Raw genomic sequence first — 23,160 nt, 5'->3', positions numbered from 1 at the left:
AAAATTGATGAGTTGAACAATAATTGTGTACAGTTAATTACATTTGTTAAAAGTCATATTAAAGACAATATTCAAAACCACTGCCTCACTGGTACCTGTGCCTCGTCCACCTGTCCCAGTCAATCATCCCCATCAAATTCCTTCAATCAAAGACGCTATGATGAAATCTCAATACCTTCCTCCAATCATAAACATGTAGAAAACCCCAATATCCCCATATATGTTTCCCATTTTCCTACCCCTTCCCTTTCCTAATTGATTGTATTTCTCTGTCCTAATAAATATCTATGGGTGTGCTGTTGGTGCGTGCGTGTTTTTTCTTTTAAAGACCTGTTTGTAATGTGTGAACAGCGTGACTGGCCGGGCTGTCTGCAACCAAAATGGAGGTGCCCCCAAACAGCATGCCTGTCCGGAGATGTCCGAAAAGCCATGACACACTTTTATATAGTTCGGGGGCCCTGACCCTATCCTGCGGACACCTGGGCGAATGTGCATTTATTTGTGCTGTGCGCCCGAAAATCGTGCCTATCCGGTGACGTACGCAAAGTCATGATGCATTTCTATATAGTTTGGGGCCCCTGCCCCTTTCCTGCAAACATCTGGACACATGCCCTTCCCTTCACACTGTGCCCTCGAACTTCGCGTCTGTCTGGAGAGGTCCGTAAAGTCGTGATGCACTTTTAAATAGCTCAGGGACTCCACCCCTGTCCTGCGGACACCTGAGTGCATGCACATCTGATCTCGCTGCGCCCCCGACCACTGTGCCTGTCCGAAGCTGTCCGCTCACCTGTGCCGCACTTTTAACTAGTTCAGCGGCCCCACCCCAGTCCTGTGTACACCTGGACTCATGCGCACCTGATCTCGCTGTGCGCCCAAACACTCTGCCTGCCCAGAGCTGTCCACTCACACATGTTGCACTTTTAATTAGTTTGAGGTCCTACCCCTCTCATGCGGACACCTGGATGCATGAACACACTGTATCCCATGAAACAGGTGTTCACAGGACAGTCATCCTATCTGCAGTCGTCCGGGGTCCTCATCATGAGACCGCGCTGCTTGTTAGGAGCATCTGCGGACATTGTCCATACCCCGGACACTTTAACACTGGATTTTTGGCCCATCAAGGGTGTTTAAAGCTGAATATTCACCCTTACAGAGGTCATAGACCATGTCCTGGTTGATCTAGTAACATTTTGTAACTTACTGAGCCCTACCGATGGACCAAACTCTTCGCAGACATTCGTGCTTTCCTCAGACAGCAACCCAAAAGGACACCCCGACTGCTGCTCCTCATTATGTTTCTGGCTGTCCAGAAGAGAGCACCTACTGCAGATTTGGGATATTTCTGATCTCTACTTTGTACTTGGTCTACTTTGTACTTTTAGATAATGGCATCCATGGCCTTTGCAGCTGCTCTACCACCACCACCACCAGAATCTGGAGGGCCTGGAGAGGAGAGCAGGCGTGGTGATACAGAGGTGGATCAAGAGGAGGAAGAGGAAGAGGATGAGGTAATGGAAATCCCTGTCACCAGCTCCCAGCGTGAATCTTGGGTGTGGATGCTTTTTTACCACCATTGGAGGGGGGTACCTGAGGCACGTGCAGACAAAGTTCTATGCACTGAGTGCAAAGTTGTAGTCAGTCGCAGAAAACCGGGTCTGTCTAGCTATGGGACCACCTCCATGTGGCGACACCTAAGGTCGAATCACAAGGCAGCAGTTTGAAGGGTTGTACCTTTTGAAGGGGAGAGCAGATAGACATCCACTGTCACATCCTCATCACATCCTCATCATCCACTCCTGCCACTACACTCCTGTGGGTCAGAGGATCCCTGCTGTAGCCTTGCATGCCATACATGATGCAGTCGATACTTAAATTTCGAGGGTGACAGTGATCTGTATGCACTGTGACACACCACTCTGTAGGGAGGAGCAGTTTCGAAGTGCTTTCGAGGCTGCGGTCCGGGAGCATGGGAAACACTGCCCCCTACCCAATAAAGGCCCACCCAACAACTTCCTTTCTCCACCTGCCCCTTTGTCCCTGTGGTTGGTGTCCCTTCCTACCCTTGTTCCTTTCCATCCCCTCCCTTGTGTCTCCTGTGAAAAAAAGCCATTTTTTTAAAACACTAAAAATTAAAAAATTAAATGTTCTTTTCAGATCCTCCTTTCACAGTTCATAAAAAGAAATACCAAAAAAAGGTGCAGGCCCCTATGCAGCCTACGAAGTCCACGGACAGTGCGGTAGTCCGCGGACATCTGAAAATGTAGGTGGTGGCAGCATCTAAACCATTGCACTCTTTTGCGTGAGAAAGTGATGGCTCTGAAAAAACCCTTTTTTGTATTTTTTGTTTTTGGAAAGTTTTTTTCAAGTTTTAAAGTAAACTAAACAACATTCTACAGAACTAAACTTATTTGTGCATCTTGCACAAAAATGGGCATTTTGTTTTCACCATCTTTCCTTGCATGTTTTGTTCCACCTACTGGAAAATGTTTTCTATACTTAAAAAATGCTTTAAAGCATTTTGAGTATTGTGCAGAAAAAACTGATTGCCAGCTTCAGTAAGATGTACGCCATCTGTGCAAAAAAAAAAGGTACTATGAAATTTAATATTTTCATTATCAAAAGACCTACATCTCTCAAAAATGCACAAACAGCCTTGTTGACATTGCATCTTGCTTTCTCAATTTGTGGATCAAATGAACTGGAGCGCAGCCACATTTGTCTCTGGGCAATGCAAGAAAAAATTTGTTGGGAGTCCGGGTACATATCCATCATTTTCCCTGAGTGTCTGCTTCATTGCAAACTGCAGCGAAATTCCAGTTAAATGACCTAAACTGTTTACTCCACAATGAACAATGATAATGTCTGGAATTCTGGAGCGTGACCAAATTGACACAAAATGGGAGCAATTCCACCCACTTCATGCTACACACTCCATACCACTTCACATCAACATGATGAAATCAAAAATGTTCAGCCACAGGTCACTGTTCTGCATACACATGTAACCAATGGAACCACGAGTTCCCCACGATCCACACATTCTGCCTCCTGAAAGACACAGACATAGCCATAGCCACCTGCACTCCTCTCAGCAAACAGTCCTTCTGTCACACTCTCTCCTTGCATACTACACCCAGGAAAACTTATTGGCCAATCCCCTGGGCTCCACAGTCCCATATAATGATAATAATAATAATAATAATAATAATAATAATAATAATAATAATAATAATAATTATTATTATTATTATTATTATTATTATTATTATTATTATTATTATTTAACATTTATATAGCGCTATGAACCCTCAGGTATCTGAGTGCTGCTTATTATTAAACATGGTGTATGGTGCTCATTTATTGAGCTTGGAAAGATGAAAGGCTGAGTTTGGGCCTGCCAGGCTTTTAACCTGTGTCAGCATGCTCAGCAGAGATGTCAAAGTGAGCACTCTACTCGCTGTGCTATGGGGCTGGCATATCCATGCCTGCCATCCCCAAAAGCCCTGGATGCGGCACATGCTGTCTGCGGACTACTGCAGTGATCGCGGACAGATCATCCGATTCAAGGGGGTGGGGAGAGAAATTAACCCAAGGTAAGGTATTTAGTGGCGTCTCTGGAAAGAACATTTTATTTTTTTAAGGGGCTTGAAATCAAACATCTTTTCATCATTTTATTTTGCTTTTATCTTGTGTTTCTCCTTACAGGCTTACAGGAACCTCTTCAAAGAACTCCTTGCCTTACAAAGGAAAATTGTATTTCCAATATTTGACAAGTAAATTTCATCCGCAGCAAACAAATATCAAACCCTGAGATTTCCGACACTGCACAAAATAGATAATATGCCTTTCTTGACAAGACACCTTCCTGCGTCTTGTTGAGGACAGAAGACATTTGGGCAGTTCCATAGTGCTCTAGGTGGTATATGAGAAAATATCACCTTTGCACCTGGAAAAGCTGCATTATGCCTTTAGCAATTCCTTCACTGCACTCTGCAAATGTACCCAAAATACAGTCCTCCACAGTGCACCACAAGGACATTTGGAGTGTTAAAAACAGCCATAGTTTGATAAAATGCAAGCACACCTTTCACATTTCGGTAAAGCACACCACATCACAAAGCCTACACTCCCTCAAATCCAGGGTTGGCAGAAATGCCACTTATCTCTGCATACCTCAGCAGATTCATCATGAAACAATCTCCCACCATCCACACACAGATTCTCTCCATCTCTCCAGCCACAGCCATCTTCACAACATACAGCTATGGCAAATATGATTACCCTCTCTTCCTATGAAGCACAACCAGAACACCTGATTAGCTAATCCCCACAGTCCCCTTTTCATGCAAGACATCCTGAAAAGACCTGGATGTGGCATGCCCCATCTGTGGACCACAATAGTGTCTGCAGACCCCTCAACACAGGGCATCCCTTCTTCCCTTTCCACTTCACTCTTGCAGCACTTCCTAATGTCCTACTGTTAAGCAGTCACACACCCATCCACCAATCACAGCCAAGAATTTTCCATCTAACTCTGTCAACTCAGTTTAACACTGCAGATGTTCTGTTGAGCGCTCAGAGTACAGGTCTCCTGTTATTCCCAAGCACCTGCATCAAAAACTACTGTAAAACTCTCTTAGATTTCTACTTCCATATGCATCCACATCTGCATCTATCAACCCAAAGTACAGGTATGCATATATTTTTAAAATTTCATTTCTAACTCTTTTACAAATGCATATCAACAGGGTGCCTACCACTTATCTGCATTAACCTATTCAATAACCATACTCTTGTTTGTCCCACCTCCTGACATCACATAACACTCACAATGCTGTGTAGCTGCACATTTTTCATTTTTTGAAGATTTTCATAAACTTTCACGACACATATTTGCAATGTTGTGCACAATATGCATGGGAGGACTTGCACGACTTCCTATGCAGAGCAAACCAAAACAAAGAAGGGATAGACATAAAAAAAAAACAGCAGAACTCTTCTCTATTCCCCCTGTAAATGTATCAAGATACTTTCACCACCACTTTATTGCCATGCTGTACATCATCCGTAATAAAACCATTCCACACCTCAGAGAAGTGGAACACTTCTTTTGGAGAAAAGAATATCAATCCAGAGGAGCACCACACATCCACTTACTTTTTGTGGATAAAAGATGTTCCTAAATTTGCTCATGTCAGTGATGCCACTGTTTTACAGTTTATTCACAAATATGTAACCTGCGACATCCCTTCAGAAAGCACATATAGTAAGCTAGATATACACATTTGACACTTCCATAAACATGTGTGGCAAATATTGCTGACACAGATATAAAAACAAAGGTAAATACTACACCAAATGCCGCTTTGGTTTCCCTAGACCAGTTTCAGCAAAAGGACAAGTAAACAGCTTCATGTCTTCTGTTAGACACAGTGTGAAAGGCAAATCACCTAAAAATGCACACTGCATTAAAAGAAAAGAAGCTTCAAAGTACATCAATGATTACAATGCAATCATTGCTCTCTTGTGGAATGCAAACATAGATATAAAATATATTGCATACATGTCCACTGCTGTTGCAAGATATGTCACAGCCTACCAAACCAAAGCTGAGGAAACAGAGCTAAAAGAACTGGGAAGACATTTCATCTGACAAAACACTGTCACAATAATTGTACAGCTTTAGCAGAACAATTCTCTCCTATATTGGATGTGGATACTACAAAGCTGCAGACCATTTAACAGGCACAGCCTTATATGGCAAATCGGAACACACAGGGCCTGATTACGAGAAGGGCGGTAAGGGGTTAACGGTGCTGGTAAAGGTGCTAGAGCCATTAACCCCTTAGCACCCTATTACGAGGTGTGCTCGCGGTACCGGCTAAGGATGCCTGGTTTTACCAGGCTTCCTTAGCGGGTCCCGTGAGCAGCCCAGCATGCTAACAACAGGCCCTTTGTTAGCATGCTCCCCATTGCCATTGAGCCCTGTGGGGGCTCAAATGGGAACGGGAATGGACCGGTTCCGTGTTTCCTGAATGGGGAAATACCGTGCCATCCAAGGTCGGAATGGCCCGGTATTTCCCCATTCAGGGAACCCAGACCCGAGTTTGGAGGCAGCCATACCCTTATTAAGGGAATGGCTGCCTCCAAACTCGTAATGAGGCCCATAGTCTGGCTAAGCCTTGGTCCTGCTGCATCCAGAAAAAAGGGTGCTAAACTCAAACCAAAACATAGAAACAATAGCCAAAAATTATCCCAACATCCAAGGCATTTTGAAAAACGTTTTATTATACACATACTACCCAAACAGAAGTAGTGCTTTAGAAAACATGTGCCTATAACACATAGCCCAACATTTCTCCTACAATAATAATCTTAAACCAGATGAAAACTTGTGATGGCAGCCTCATCAAATTTACCAAACCCAGATTAATTAATCATATAAAGTTGTCATTTAAAACTCCTCAACATAGAGAACTTTACTACATGTCCCTACTCCAACTTTCTATGGAGAAAAGAAGAAGATTTATTGGGCACTTATGACTCATTTTGAAGGTGCATGCAATGCCAATGAAAGCAGTATAGCAAATATCAATTTCAAACAATACAAACACATGTTGGACAATGAAAACCCACAATACACTATAGGACTGCACTGAGTCCCATACCTGTAGATTACCCTAGTACATTATCACACATACAAAATCTCAGGTCACTTACTGTATCAATTTTACATATACCAACATGTTTTTGCCCACAGATTTTAATATCTTTCAAAAGAACCAACCACACATAACCTACAGTGAGAAATCCTACTCATTGGATCTCACTGTGTTATGTCTGTGAGCGGTTCTATCTTGGTCCTTCCTGTGTTTCATAGGCAGATCTATTACAACCTTGTTGTTCTATAAAGTGGTTAGGTTTTTCTACAAAATGCTGTATCAAGCCGACCAGTGGACTGATGTCAATGAGTCCCTTTCTTCAGGGCTATCTACAGCACCAATATGTCTGCTGTTTCTCATTCAATCTCATCTTTATGTGCAGTTTTCTTGTAATACCCAACCTGCAAAGGAGAGAGGAAGGGGTAGAGGTGTGAGAAGAGATACATTGCCTGGTTAAACTATCACTCGAAATTTCAGGTAGCTCTTCACTGGAGTGTGTGGCAAAAGAAGGGGTTTGTAGCTTACCCTGTTTCTTATGATCCTAATCTCTTTGGTTTCTGTGAAGCTAGGGTCAGGAGTAGTTGTAGGATGCCTCGGTTATAGGCAAGAATGTCCAATAATCAATAATGAGCCACTAGGTACGTTTTAGCAAGATTTCACAATGTCATTTCTTTTTAAATTTCATTACCTAGTTTACGTAATTTGTGTTGAGCCATGCTCCGGGAACTGTGGTTAATATAAATATATATGTGTACTGCTTCATGCAGTTCTATAAGAGGTTTGTCCAGTAGATCGTAATGATCATCAAAGTACGAGGCAAAACTCATGCTCGCGGCATTTAATACAAACGCGTCTTCATGCGCCTCCACATTCCAAGCACAAGATGTTTGGCTGCTTGTAGGTTGCAAGCCCGTGGCGAGGCAAAGGTTCTCAGTCCAGGATTCCTGTGTACCTCACAATTCCTCTTTTTTAATTTGATTTGACAGTGGCGAAAAGCAGAATATCACAGAGATTTTCACATTGGGATCACTCTGTTTGCCATGATGTTCCAAGGTGACGTCTCGTGGGATCTTTTTTGCTCTCTTGCAAGCTTGCTTGACTAGACGTTTTGGATATCTGTGATTCATTAGTTTCACTGCCAGGTGGTTTGATTGTTTTTCATATCCGATAGGTTGGAGCAGTTTCTCCTGTAACTCAGGAATTGCCCAAAGGGCAAATTGTTCCTGAGACTTGTGGGGTGATAGCTGGTGAATGTCAATAAAGAATTTCTGTCTGTTTGTTTGTTGAAAAGCGATCTCACAATCATTTTGTTCCTTACTTCCAAATTCAAGTCCAAAAAATGGACGGAGGTACGGCTGCGAGTTTCTGTAAAATTCAGAAAGGGGTTCTGTTCATTGAGCCAAGCGTGAACATTTTGAGTTCTTCTTCGTTGCCCTTGAATATCATCAAGACCTCATAGATTTATCTCAACCACAGTTCAATCTTTTCAGACCATGGATTAGTGTCAATGTTGATCTTCTTTTCTTCAAAGTTTGCAACGTACAAATTGGCAAGGCTGGGTGCAAACATGGCACCCATTGCGGGCCAGATATTTGTTCATAAAAGGTGTTCTCAAATAAAAAGTAATTCTTGGTTAGGGCTATTTCCGCCAGTTGCATAATTGAAGTGACAGGGGTCTGGAAAGATGGGTCGGTATTTCTCAGGACCTCTCCTATCACTCTGCGTGTGGCCATCTGGGGTATCTTAGTATATAATGATTTGATGTCTAGAGTTACCAGCAGATTTTGTGTGTACTCAAAAGGATGATTTTCAGTAGTTGTAGGACTGTGGTAGTGTCTTTTAAATATGACTTCATCCAGCCTACCTCCGGTTTCAGAAGAAAGTCAACGACCTGTGACAGGGGTTCCAGGATCAACCCTATCCTTGACATGATGGGTCTGCCTGGAAGGGGTGTCTAACCTTTATGCATTTTCGGTAGTGCATAGAATGCCGGTTTCCTCAGTGCCTTGGGGTTCAAGAAGTCATATTCTTTTGTGCTGATGAGGTCTTCTGCAATTGCTTCTTCCAGAATGGGGCTTATTAGTTGTCTGATATCTTGGGTTGGATCTGTGCCAAGTTGGCTATACCTATTCCGACCTAGATAGGCTGAGCAACCAGCGCTTTCTAGGGATAGGAAGACACAAGGGTTTGGAGGACAATGAATGCCAACAAGAGGAAGAAATTCAAGCACAACTAAATCAAGACACTCCTGAGGGCAGTTAAACTTCTGTTACAGGAAGCCAAGAACCACTTGAGAGCCACTCATAGTAAATGAAGCAGAATTAGCCATGACTGAAGTAGAAAACACCATGTATCAATATGAGCAATCAGAAGAAAACTTGGCACTGCTGAAATCACAACTCAATGATGAGCAACGCAGCATTTTCCTAGAAGTGACTAAAGACATTGAACATGGTTTGCAGCATGAAAGTAAAACTTATAGCTGCCAAAAATATTAACCTGTACTCCTCTGTGTAAGTGGTGAAGCTGGTTCAGGCTAAACATTGGTAATAAAAATCATCAGTAAATTCCCCCAAAACATAACTAACACCAGGCTTTCAGGAGCTTTCAACATAGGAGGTGTTACTTTACACCGCCTACTGCGCCTTCCAGTAGAACACCAAAACAAATTAGAATACTACACACTATCAACAGAAGCTGCTACTGAAGTATGCAGAATTCTGAAACAAATGAAAATGCTCCTAATATATGTGGCTTTAATTTACCTCACATTACAAGAAGCCCTTAAAACAGACTATGAAGAACTCTTTAGAGTAAAACACGTTATTGTTTTTGGAGATCTCCTACAATTAACTCCAGTGAAATGTGAACCTATTTTTAAAACCCTAGGACACAAAAAATGCCCCAACACACTTGACAGCATAGGAAATGTAACTATCTGGCAACATTTCCAATACAGAGAACTAACTCAAAACATGCGTCAGTGTGCAGACCTCACCTATGTTAACATTTTAAGAGGCATTAGAATCGGTCTTCAATCTAAAGATGTACAATCTATCTTAAATATTAGTATTAGACTCAACCATGAGCTATATGGCCATGACACATCTGCTCCTGATGGCATGGAACAATGCACAACAACATTTAAAATGTATGTCCTTAATGCCAACCCTAGCAAGCTACACGCAATTCAGTGAGACAATGTTAAAAAAAAATGTAACCAATAGTGCATGTTTTCTTCACAGACAAACTGGATGTACACAACATCTCTATGTGTCAACAGGCAACAGCATGACTAATAGCTTTGAAAAATGTATCTCCAACACAGCTGGTTAGGAGAAAATGTGAATGCTGTGTTTAAACTGCAGAGTAATTCTGAAATGTAATCTTGATGTGGAGCAACATTTAGGTAATGGAGCAATTGGTACAATTGTTGGCTTCCAGATGTATACACATGACAACATTAAGTTTGTAAACATCCACTTTGAGAATCTTTCAGAAGTTAAAAGGTAGGACGCTCAACAACACAATTCCTTCTTTTCAAAGACATGTAGGTACGCAGAGAACAATTCTCTCTGTCTCTTGCACATGCAGTCACTATTCACAAATTGCGAGGTCTAACCCTAGATCAGGCATTGGTTGACATTGGCAGCGCAGTCTTTAAAGAAGGTATGATTTATATAGCACTGTCACTTCTACGTACGCTCGAAGTACTATTTCTAGTCAATTTTGATGCAAACAAAGTCAAGGCTGACATTCCTTGCATCGTAGAGTACACAAGACTATGGGCCTCATTACGACCCAGGCGGTAAGGGTTTTACGGCGGCGTAAACAGCGCCGACCCTTACCGCCTGAGTACGAGGTCCCTTAGCACCATGGCGGACTTAACACCTGCTTTTAGCAGGTGTTAAAATCCATGGCGCTAAGGGACCATGGAGTTAATTACGCCACCGTAATTTACGGTGGCGTAATTAACGCCTTCCCCACTCCCATTATGCCCTATGGGGTGAAAATGGGAATGGGGAAGGGTAAATGGGGATTGGGGACTTACCGCCCCGCCAACCTCGGAATGGGGCGGTAAGTCCGCCAACCACCATGGCGTAAACGTAGTTTACGCCATGGTGGTAAAGTCACAGCCCAGGCGGTAACTTACCGCCTGGGTCGTAATGAGGCCCTATGTGCACTCTATACACCCCATCTTGATATTTACCTTGTTCCTCAGAAAGGTAACATTTTTAAAAGAAAAGTAATGCAAACAGAACTTAAAAGGTATCTCCCAACAGTACCACCAAAGATATTAAAATCAATTGCCACTCCATCAAATAGCACAACCACAAAACTATCTAGTGCAAATGCAAGGACACGTCCAACAACAGAACCAAATATAAATATGTCTTCTAAAAAAAACAAGTGGTGGTCCAGAAAATGACACAGAGACAGAAATCTCCGGTCCATTTAAATTTTCTAGCAAAACTTTTGTAAATTGATATGCAAATGTAGCAATCAATCTTCTGTTCCAATTGCCACCAATTGTGCAAAACAAGTACTAAAACGGCTCAGATCAGTTATGTTTGTGAATGCTCGTCCTAAATAGAAATGCAACAAATAATCCTGCCAACACCTTCAGTGTCTCAGGAATAAGGGAATAATTGGACTATTGTTCAGGAATAGAAAGATTCACCAAAAACACAAAGGAAGAGCCACAAGAATTTCTAACGTACTTACTACAAGTACTAGAAAGCACGAATATACCTATATATGAAATGTCTGTATGTATCTATACTAAATTGTGAAAGCATTCCATTTCATCAGCTGGTGCTATCAAAGCCTGCCGCAAAGTACGATGTCCAATTAGAGCATGGATACCCACTAAATATGGTCAGCCATCAGTAGCAGCTGCTACCCATAACATTTTTCAAGAATCAAAAAGATATATTAACAAGTGTGAACATTCAAACAACACACAGGTACACATGAGGGCATAGAATCAAAAACACAAGTAGTATTGTTTACTGTAAAATCCATTAAATATCATTGATCAATACACAAAAATTGGTATAGCGGAAACTGTGGGTAAGGCAATAGTTATAGCCGTGGCTGGACCAGCCAAAAATACACGATGTTCCATTGGCTCAGTGGTACCCGCGGCTATAACTGCTCTGACCGGGCACAATGTTTCATTGGCTGCTGTTGTAACCGTGGCTATTTATTTTAATAGAGGCATCATAGGTATTTTCCTTTTTCAATAAACTTAAAAAGTTCTCTGGGTGGTTCTTACAAGAGCCTTTGGGTTTGAATTAAAAATTACAGCATACACCTCTCATTTCAAACACTCTGTCTAAAATAATAATATATAACCAATAAAATGTTGCAAGCCAATGCTTTGACAACACATCACCTATGTCCTCAACTTCAATATGAAGCCCATGCTCACATTTCTGAACATCTCTACAGTCCTCTGAACAATGAAATTCCCCTCCTTCTGAAATGGACTCCATGATGTTTCAAAGATCCAAAGAAACAATAAAAATACCCCAAATAAAGCACACACCCTAAAAACTTCACCTCACTCTCAAGCAATACAAATGTACTATATAGAAACACTCTTAATATAATGATGCAATTTAATCTAAAGGTTTATTGTTACATATAAACATCACTCAAAAAAGTACATTCTGTGATAGCTTGAACAGTTCAACAGCATCTGTGGTACTTGATATTCTACTGGCATCTACCCACCACACAAACAATAAACAACCAATCAGAAACAAAATACAAGAAATTGCACATTCTCTCCTCATGAAATATTCCTCCATTTCTATTTCTAATATTTGAGGTGCCAAGCAGTATTTTTTCTATCACAGTACAATGGAAGACTTCATGGGATGGCTCGAGGAGATAAGCGATGTACATGATAATACAGAGAGCATAGCAAATGTTTTAAAATGCTACACTTAATGTACTCCAAAACAGTCATTTAAAGACTACATATCACATATAAATATACACATATATTCAAATAACATGCAACAACTTTTTCTAACATAGCCGCGGCTAGTGTTCATTGACTTGTGTTTAGCCGCAGTTACAATATGAAACTCTGGGGAGTAATTCACATAGATTTTTTATACATATATACAGAATACAAAATGCTTTAAAGGTACTCTTTCAGGTACAAACAACATACTTTTTTTAACATTGAGGCCCGTGGGTATGGTCTAACAAACCCGTGGTATGACCCCCCCCAGTCCTTGTACCTGCAGCAAAATACAAACAAAAATACTACAATGAACTTGCAAAACACCATCAATTGTAATACCTCACAGAAAACTTAAAACAGCTAAGAGTACTGCATAGCTGAAAGTGCATTAAAATTACAACAAATAGAATCAAATAAACCTTCAACATCACTAACGTGAATACAAACACAAAATGCCTCCATTTAAATGCCATTGATTGGCACATCTAATTGTGTAGGTCCATATTAGTGAAAGTTAAAAAATACATTAAGAAATACTTGCCACACAAGCTGAGCAAATGAACAAAATAATTATGAACACCATCTGATAGCAGTGATTAATATAACTAACACACACAACAATGCAAATAATTTATATGTATATATGAATTAACACTTTCACATCAGCCACGCTCCTGCCATGTGCACAGTGATAGTTCTGGAATCAAAAGAATAAAACTGCAGAAAATGGTGGATTTTATACTTTCCAAAATGAATACCAAAAAAAGAGAATTATATACCAATACAACTACTAAAATGGATGACACATTTTCACAACAACCTGTCACAAAGAAGTAAATAAATAGAACAGTAACAACAACCAATAACAAACAATAAAACTCAAAGAAATCTTTGTTTTCCCCACCCAGCCTCTTTCATAGACATGGCTACTCAACGCGGCTGCGGATCTTGCTTTGTATTCGCGGCTACACCTACATTTTTTCAATAGACCAACTGTAAACATTTTCAAATAAAACAAGGGAACGCCTAAGCACATAAGATAACACACACAAATGACATTATGTGCTTTATCATCCACATAACGATGATCATTGCCCAGAAAATATATCACTAATACAATGATAAAAAGAACTGATGCGCCTACGCATGAGCTTTTTATAGACGCAGTTATAGAATAGTCTGTTCATGGCTATTTGCTGTTAGCTGCCGCTACACGAAAAAACGATGAATGGAAAAATATATTTACACTCCCACAAACTCCAAACAACTGTCCCTAACATGCCTACCAGCCCCCCGTCCACTGGCCATGGTCCTCCTCCACTGGTCTCTCGCAATCCTCCAAAATACTCAATACATCCATGATGCTACTCCAACCAAAATGTTGGATAGCTGTGGCTAGCACACATCCACAAACACTCGACGTTCCATTTTCCACAACAGTGCCACGGCTGCACAGGGGGCCACCTTTACCCGTGGGTCGCAATGCCGAGCACCAGATGGTTGCTGAATAGCCGCTGGTTAAAATCCCTGTTGTTGCTGTTGCTAGACGCAATCCTCAATACACCAATCACTACCCGTTTTTTTTATAGCCGTGGCTTTAAGGATTAAGGATTATTTTTAGAAAAATAATCTGAGTATGGAATATTAATGACAACAGAGACAGTAGTGATACCATGGTACTTAAAAGGTGTCAATACAATACATGAAAGCTCATGGAGTTATTTAAAGTGGATGGATGATAAAGAAAACATAGTAGTTAGAATACAGAAGATTAGGGTTAGGTAGGGTAGATAAGCAAAAGGATTGGTTGGAAACAAATAATGAGATTACAGAGCATATAGAGTTCTACAATCAGAAGGACAGAACTGCATAAAACTATAGCTTTTATACTTTCAAAAATCAAAACTACTAAAAGAGGTCAATATTTATGAACCAAAATACTAAAATGACTGACATTTTTTTAGTGTAACCTCAAACACAGAATTATAACAGTAACATCAACCAATTACAAACATCAAAACACATACCTCATACATACCCTGCTCATACAAATTACTAGAAAATCAAACTAAACAGAGAAAGGCTGCAGATATCATAGCTAGTTGAAATCTGTGTGGCTAATAAGAGACAGTTGGCTGTTTGGGTCACTGGCTTTTTGTGAGAAACTAAATATTAACATGGTTCTAGGTTTGAGAGACTTTACAATTACATTTATGGATTGCGGGGAATGTGTTGGTTCTAAGTTTTTCCAAAATTGTTAAATCTGAGAAGTACAGAGCAGCCAGACGTCCTATTAATTCATTGTGGAGGCAATGATTTGGGGAATGTGTCCTGTACTAACATGTATTTATTTATGTATTTATTTATTTATTTTGCATTTGCGAGGTGCTTATAAATCAAGTAAATTATGTTTCAAAGTGCCCTTAAGGCAACAGGGAGGGAACATGGTGATGACGATCAAATATGATCTGGCTACTGGCCATGACCATGAGGGACCAGCAATGGTGTTAAAATGGGCATGGCCACCGGGGACCGGCTATGTGGTAAGGTTTTCCAAAATTGGGATAGGTTTGAATGGTAAAATTAAATGTCGTTGTGGGTAGAGGTTAAAGTGCTTGATGGCAATGCAGCAATATGCACAAGGAGGGTCAGCAAGAACTTGAAAGCATGGATTTACAAATATGTCCTTTGTTTTTTTTTTTCAAAAGTGTAAAATGTAAGTACACAACACAGTGATTTAACATTGGTGTCGTTAGCAAGGAGAAATGTGTACTGTAATGTGGTTATTGGGGCATGCAGCATGGCTGAAGCGGTAGGTTTGTATGGGAAAAAATATTCTGTTCGCGGTTTCAGCCTAAAGTGGTGGCCTAGATTACAACAAACTTGCATGACGAACATCAGCAAAGACCTGAAAGCATGTGTTTGGAAATTTGACTTGTGTTTTATTTTTCAAAAGTGTAAGAATGTAAGTTGAAAAACTAGTGATATACATTTGGTGTGAGTGTAGAGGGCCTGGCCCTCGGCCAATGCAATTGTGTACTCTGATTTCCTTATTGTCGGAATCTGGCATGGCCGGAGCCTATGCCCCATGGATTTGGAGACTGGCCATGACTGCAAGTCATGCACACTGGCCATTGTTTGCATTATTAGGGTATAGTGGACACTGGGCAAGGATGCAGGGGAGGTGCAGTGAATTATAGGGATGGTTTGGTCTATCTAGGGCCATGGTGAAGCCTTATGAAATAGGATTCTCCAACATTTCCATTCATCATCAATGACATTTGTGATGTCATATTTCATGTTCTGGGTGTTAGTCTTAGCAGTGCACTGTGGTGGCACAAGTTATGGTTGCTTAGTTTACCACAGCTGGCAAATTTTTGGGGATTTTCGGTTTTACTTGTAAGCATATCGTCCCTTTAACAAAGTGTTTTTTTTTAAATACATATATATGTATACACTTTACAGTTGTGAATTGAAATATATGAGTAGGTATGTTGCAACCTTCAGTGCAAGTGAGGACAGAAGGAGGAGCATACATTATGCAGTTCATGAGAGACACCACTATTTGTACTGTTAAAAAGTAAATGAGCCAGGAAGTTGCCACCCTCGGGCTAGCCTAGCTCATCAATGTTGTGCAATATAACTGAGCCAGGAGTCAGCCACCATCTGCCACGTGTTACTAACAGTGACAATGGCACTCACAACTTCTCGTGTTCAGAAATATGTACCATGGCCCAATCCCAGTGGGAATAAAGTACAGTCTCAAATCTAACGACAAAATGTCAAGACATGCTGTGAATCACAACTAGTATGCCTCCGGCACTAGTGGAAGTTCAAGCAGCATAACCTACAACAACAACGGCTACTGTGCAATTCTCTTTTCTTGTGAGGCGGTTGGTGAGGATAAATCAGACGCAATGTGTTTGTCTTGGGAGCAAGACAACACAGAGCAGCACAGGTTCAAATTTCCAGTCCCGCGCTAAGAGACTGATATCTGTTATTAAGCGTGTTATGAAAGATTAACTCATTAAGTGAAATATATGAGGGAGAGTGGAGATTAAGAACGGGTTAGGAGTTTGGACATGGTTACCTTATTGCAGTGCCAAATCCATCTGTGGACAGGGAGGAGGATGTGGATCGGAGTTTAGTTGGGGAAATCATGGACCGAAAAATGGGCAGCTTGTTATGGTGTGAGCTGATATATGATCACTATAATAGGATGGTTTTTAAGCCAAATAACAAAGAAAACTGGACTGGATGCTTGGTTACCCAGTTTTTGCTTTGTTATCCTGCTTGGATAACTGACATTCAGTTAATCAACAATTTAATTTTCCAGTACCATTGGGCTCCAAAGGTCCCACACAATTAAGCTTTTACTGTACTAGTCTCTCATTCTCTAGTTACTCACTAGATGCTGCATAATGAAGCTCTACTGTACTAGTCTCTCATTCTGGTACTTGTTCCATGTCCTAGTAGTAAAGCCTCATCCTGTTATGAAACTCTTGTCAGTTTCTCATCCTATTTTCTCGCTGTCTGTTGGACCTGATATTCGTGTGCAGCCTGAGAAGTCTGTTTTCACTTACTAGTAGAAGGCGGACCTATTCTATTTAATCACCACGCTGGCACGGAGCGCAGTGAAGTATTTGGCACACTGTGTCTGGTGTCTTGTGACAACGCTGTGAAACAAAAATGAAGACGTCTAACCAATTCTACGAGTAAGTGTAACCAAGCCGCTCTCATCACCCTAGGGTTTACTCTGACTAGTTTTTAGCTAACTTTATTTTATTTGAGGAGTGACTGCGGGAAGTGTCCTTTGAGCTCTTCATCTGGGATATATTGAATGAAGGTCTAATTCTGTTGACTGTAACACACTTTCATGAATCTATTTCTGGAGGAGTGACTGTGCAAAACCTTCTTTGAGCTCCTCGTATGAGATACACTGAAAGAAAGTCTGTTGATTTTATGCCTTTTTTTATGCAGCTCGTGTAAACATACAGACCTTTGATCTTGTGACAATTTTAATTGGAGTTGTAATTATTTTTAAATCTTTTTGTAGCACTTCGAAATTGTGAATTTGTGTCATTGCAAAATCTTAAACAGTATGTATACAGGAATTGAATGTTATCATATTATTACATTTGGAAACTGCGAATCTATTAAAGTGTGAGTGATATTTACAACAAAAATACAAAATAAAATAAAGAAAAAAGAAAAGTAGCAGGAATTGGTTCCTGCTTTCTTTTTCTTTTGTACTTTGATTTAGTTAATCTTTTATCTCGTTGAGATTGTGTTTCTGCCCTGTTATTGGGACATCCCTCCCCATCCTTGGTATCCTTACCTGGTTGGTATTCACTTTTCTATACCTTCTCCTTGTGGACTATTCTCCCCTAGAATACAGCGAAAGGGACTCAGGAGCAAATTGACTATTGATGACTCAATTGATCACAAACAATTTATGGCAGTTGCTGAACACCCTATCATTGCTTTACCTCAGTCCATAGACTCTTTAGAGTATAATCAAATGGCGGATGTAAATCACACAGCCGATATACAGGCTGCTGATGAAATTTGTTCCACTCGCCAAGAAGAATGGTTAGTGATAGCTCAAATTCATAATGTATGGACTGGTGATAACAACTTGACAGCCCCAATCTACCATTCAGGGCAGACATCCCTAATTAGTAATTGGCCCTATCCAGGGTTGATAGTCATATAAGTAACAACAATGGGCCTCATTACAAGGTTACCGGTAAAAAAAGGAAATTACCAGCATGCCGGTGCTACCGTCTCCATGTAACACTGCTGCCGGAATCTATGGTAGATTCTGAGTCAGTGTACATGCGCATTCCTGCATGCTGGAAACGATAGCACCGGCATGCCGGTAATGGTTCCTAAACCCCCGCTACCAGCATCCTCGATGCCACAGGCACCGACTCCGGCACCGACCATGCCATTATTACTGGTACCGGAAGCAACGTCATTGCGTCGGAACGGCAAATGCACTCGCGGCCATCTTTAAAATGCAATCCATTTCAATCCTCAGTCCACAGGAGTCCTACTGGAAAACTGAGTAGACACAGAAAAAGTATGCACCATGTCCACCAGGCAAGGCACCGTCCATCACAGAAAACCATGTTTCAGCGAGCAGGAACTGAACATGTTAGCTGACACACTCGTTGAGCAGGCAGACATTGTGTTTTGTGCTGATCTGCGACGGGCAGCACAACTGAGGAAGAAGGCAATATGGGAGGAAGAGGCCTGCAAGGTATCGGCTGTGGGGACAACACCCTGGACCAGTTGAATATCTGTCACAGCCATCATGTCCATACACGCAGAGTAAACATCAATCCATCAATGTACAGAATGGGAACATATCAGTTCCACAATGAAACACCACATGGCACACAGCCCCTGTGGCATTGCCACAACACCCAAACCACTACACACCAGTACCCCAGCCAAAAGACACTGTGCACAACATGGCCACACCAGAAGGATGCTCCGACACTGCATCCCCCCCAACATTCTTGAGTGCACCATGCCAGGCCCTCCAACATGTCGATGAAAATGTGCATGACTCGCAATGTACTAGCATTGATGTATGTCAGATGGATGTACACCCATTACTAATGCCCTGCCTCACTGTCCCCCACAGGCACAGACAGCGAGGCAAAAACATGCCCCCACACAATGGACAGCCGCTGCACTTCAGCGTGGATGCGAAGACACCACCTCCAGCCAGGAGCTGGCCATCTCCATGGAAAGACATGAGCGTGCCACACCCTCTACGGCCAAGCAACCCCCCACCACCAGGAAACACAGCTGGCCAGCAGCCCCTGCACGCCCCCTGGCAACCATCAACATATGCCAGCAAGGCCTCCCGGCAACCATCAACATCTGCCAGCAAGGCCCCCCCGGCACCCATCAACATCTGGGGCACAGCAAGCACTTCAGCTGGAAGATCCGGAATCCCAAGTGGCCAGCGAGCAGGAAGAGGCACAATTTGCAGTGCACAGTGAGCAGGATGAGGCGGCACAATCCGTAGTGCACAGTGAGCAGGATGAGGTGGCACTATCCGCAGTGGACAGTGAGCAGGATGAAGCAGACTCCCCAGGCCACAGCCAGCAGGAGGAGGCAGACTCCCCAGGCCACAGCCAGCAGGAGGAGGCAGAATCCATGCCACCCAGGCAGGCGAGCATAGATAGTACACCTGCAGATGGCTCAGGTGCACACAGCGCAGTGGAGCCCAGTGGCCCTGACACCCACAGTGACAATGCTGTGTTCAGTCCTACAAGCCTCAGAGCCCACCTCCCTTGCCAATACCATAACTCTGCTACAAGAGAGACATCGAGGGGCGACTCACTTGCATGGAAGGGCGGCAGCAGGCAATGCACGACCTGGTCAGCCAGTACATCACTGAGGCGCAACTTCCCCTGCACACCATGCAGGATGACATGCACAACATGCGAAGGATGCTTGGCAGAGCAACAGAGGGTATCTACCCCCTGACCAGGTGTGTGCGAGAGGGCAATGGGGTGATGTCCAAAATGCCCGAGTCAATTGACAGGTTGGTGGCCGGCCAATGCCGCACAACAGAACATTACCACCACGCTCGGACCGTCCTCCAGCACTACACCCAGCTGTTCCATTCAGAGCAGCCCTGTGCATCGCTCAAAGTGACTAAATCGCCCTCAAGAGCCTCACCCCCATCCTCCAAAAAGGGGACGCAAATAGGCCCAGTGACAGCTGCATTTGTTGAGGGAGTAGTTGGGAAGGGGTAGTGGGGGTGGTGGGGTTAGTGGTGGAGGGGGTGTTGGGTTATTGGGTGTAGGGGTTGTAGGGGAGGGGGTGTTGTGATATTGGGTGTGGGGTAAGTGGGGGAGGGGTGTGTGGTCAAATCAAGGGGACAGTAGTGTTAGTTAAAGAATGCACATCCGTACATAGTTTTTCCTTTTTGAATGCACTTGGTGTAGCAAAAAGAAATGACTGGACATTGGTTCTTCTGTTTGTGTCCCTTTAATAATGTACAGTGTCCCGTGTCCAGTGTGACCCATGCCCAGTGCCGTCTATGTTACAGTCCATCAAAAGTAGTGGTCAATTAAATCTTGCCGTGTTGCACGTGCATCATTGACATTGTGGCGCAGAGGGATTCCAGCATCTTCCTCACCCTCATCCTCATCCTCAGGTGGCATCATGTCCATGTCAGGGAGCAGATGGACGTTGCACCGGATGCACATGTTGTGCAGCATGGCACATGCTAGCACAATTTCTCCCACCTTCTCAGGTCCGTAAATCAGGGCACCCCCCCGACCTGCTGAGGCAGCGGAACTGGGCCTTCAACAGGCAAAATGTCTGTTTGATGGTGACACGAGTGCATGCATGTGCACGGTTGTACGCCTCTTCGTGCCTGTTGTGTGGTTGCCTGATGGCGGTCATGAGCCAACTCATTAGGGGATACCCGGCATCACCTGAATGGAAGCAAGAGAAAGGGTACTTGTGAATTATTTAGTCATTCCACGTTGGCACTGGCTGTACATTGTTCATATGAAAATGCAACTGAGCACAGAGATTCAAAACTGTACATGGCATGTTTCAGTCTGCATGGGCCCGGTAAGTGAACCTAGGGCAGATCGATTGGGGGGGTGCAGTTGATGTCAGATGGCCAGATGAATGTGGACTTGCACACACACAAATCAAGTGCAACAGACGACAATGTTATCAGATTTAGTTGATGTGTTACCTATCCAAATGGACTGTGCATATATAGTGAAAACTCACACATATGCCTGATTTGGTTCATGTAATAGAGTGGCATCCCCAGTATGCATTCTAGATATACAGGTCTCCATGTACACATCCATCGACACCTTCCCCCATTGGACTAGGTCAGATGTCCATTGGTGGTATGTTTCACAGGTGAAGGGTTGCGTTACTGTAATATGGCTGTGTGGGTGTCAGCATGATGGACCTGAGCTACATTGGATGAGTCCTGCACCTCTGATTCATATCTCGGTGGTAGTGAATCATGGTAGATATTTCAATGTTCATACTTCACCCATTGTACTTGGAGGAGTCCCTTAAGGCGTCATGACAGGCATACTGATCTGCGGTGTACCTGTGTGTTGAGTGCAGTGACTGATTTTGTCTGGGTTGCAGATGGTATTCTCCCTGGCATGGACGCATGACTCGTCAATAGCTTTGCTAAATTCATTGTATTTCTGGTTGTTCGGCATGCTGTGGAGATAGTGTACCACGACAGTAAGCTGCACCATTCCCTAAATGTAAATATGGTGTGTGATGCACTCAAAATAATCACCCATTGCTGTGCCAGATTCCCTGGCTCCACACCTGACTCCATGGTGCAGCGGAACTCCACGCTGCCCTGCTACATGGCTTGACATGCCATGGGACAGAGAGTAAAAATTATCATTTCCATTATTTTCCATGGGAAGGTCAGCAAACTCTATGATATTCATATCATGGAGCTCATTCTCTCTGTGGTTCCTTGCTACATCATCCATCATAAAATTGTCCAATCTTGCAATCCCCCTGACAGGAATTACAGATTTTATGTTGGTATTGTTGCAAATTGTCATTCCAAAGTAGTTCATAATTGTCTGCCCAACAATAGGTGAAAGTAGAGTAGATTTATTCAGATTTTGTTTCTTTCACGCAATATGTGTCTTGCGGGGTTATGTGTATGTCCTCATGTGTACCTACAGAGGAGCCATTGAAGAATTTTAATTGTCTCAATTATTGTATTGGGGTCATTGATGCCATCAATGATAACCATAGAAAGGAAAAAAGGATACAGATGATGAGCCTATGGGGCTTGAATATTTCAGTGTGTCTGAACCGGGGAAATGTCCTTAAAATCTGTGTGGAAATCCCGAACCTGAGCCTCTTATCCTCCCGTGATCTTAACAGGATTCTATTTCCAGACCATTATCAATGGGAGGAATGTAACATTTACTTAAACTCTCAACTGGCAATGAACCCTGTTATGGCTGAAATTGACACCGTGGGTAAATTATGGTTTGAGATTAAACTATTGGAGGGGGAGAAACAACTTCAACTATGGTGGGAATTAGAAAGCTGTGTTTCATCCTGATAGACACAGCCCATGGAAAGCAAGGTAAGATCACATAGGCCCAATAAACACAATTGAAGATTGGGCCCAAACTAAAGGTGCCTTGTGGAACTGACGCTCCTCCAATAAATATAGATACTAAAGGGAGGTTATAAATCTGAAGTTGCTGTCCTGGAATAGAAGGGTGAATTTACATTTTCTATCTAACCCCGGAACCATCACCATGTTTAAAAAAGTAACTGTATCTTTTTACAAGAAACAAGGCATGGGGATAATCTCGCTATAGATGGTTATGGGGTGTTCTGCCAACTAGCAAAACACAATAGGGTGGGGTGACCTTCGGTGGGTCCCATGATTGCAATTAAGGGGACATTAGTGTTTTCATCAAGGGCAATGTCTGACTTCCCGCTGGGGATCTGGGCTGT

This window comes from Ambystoma mexicanum, chromosome 5q (genome assembly GCF_040938575.1).
Source record: "Ambystoma mexicanum isolate Mex_15411 chromosome 5q, UKY_AmexF1_1, whole genome shotgun sequence".
In the NCBI taxonomy this organism is placed as follows: Eukaryota; Metazoa; Chordata; class Amphibia; order Caudata; family Ambystomatidae; genus Ambystoma; species Ambystoma mexicanum.
This window is presented reverse-complemented; position numbering follows the sequence as displayed.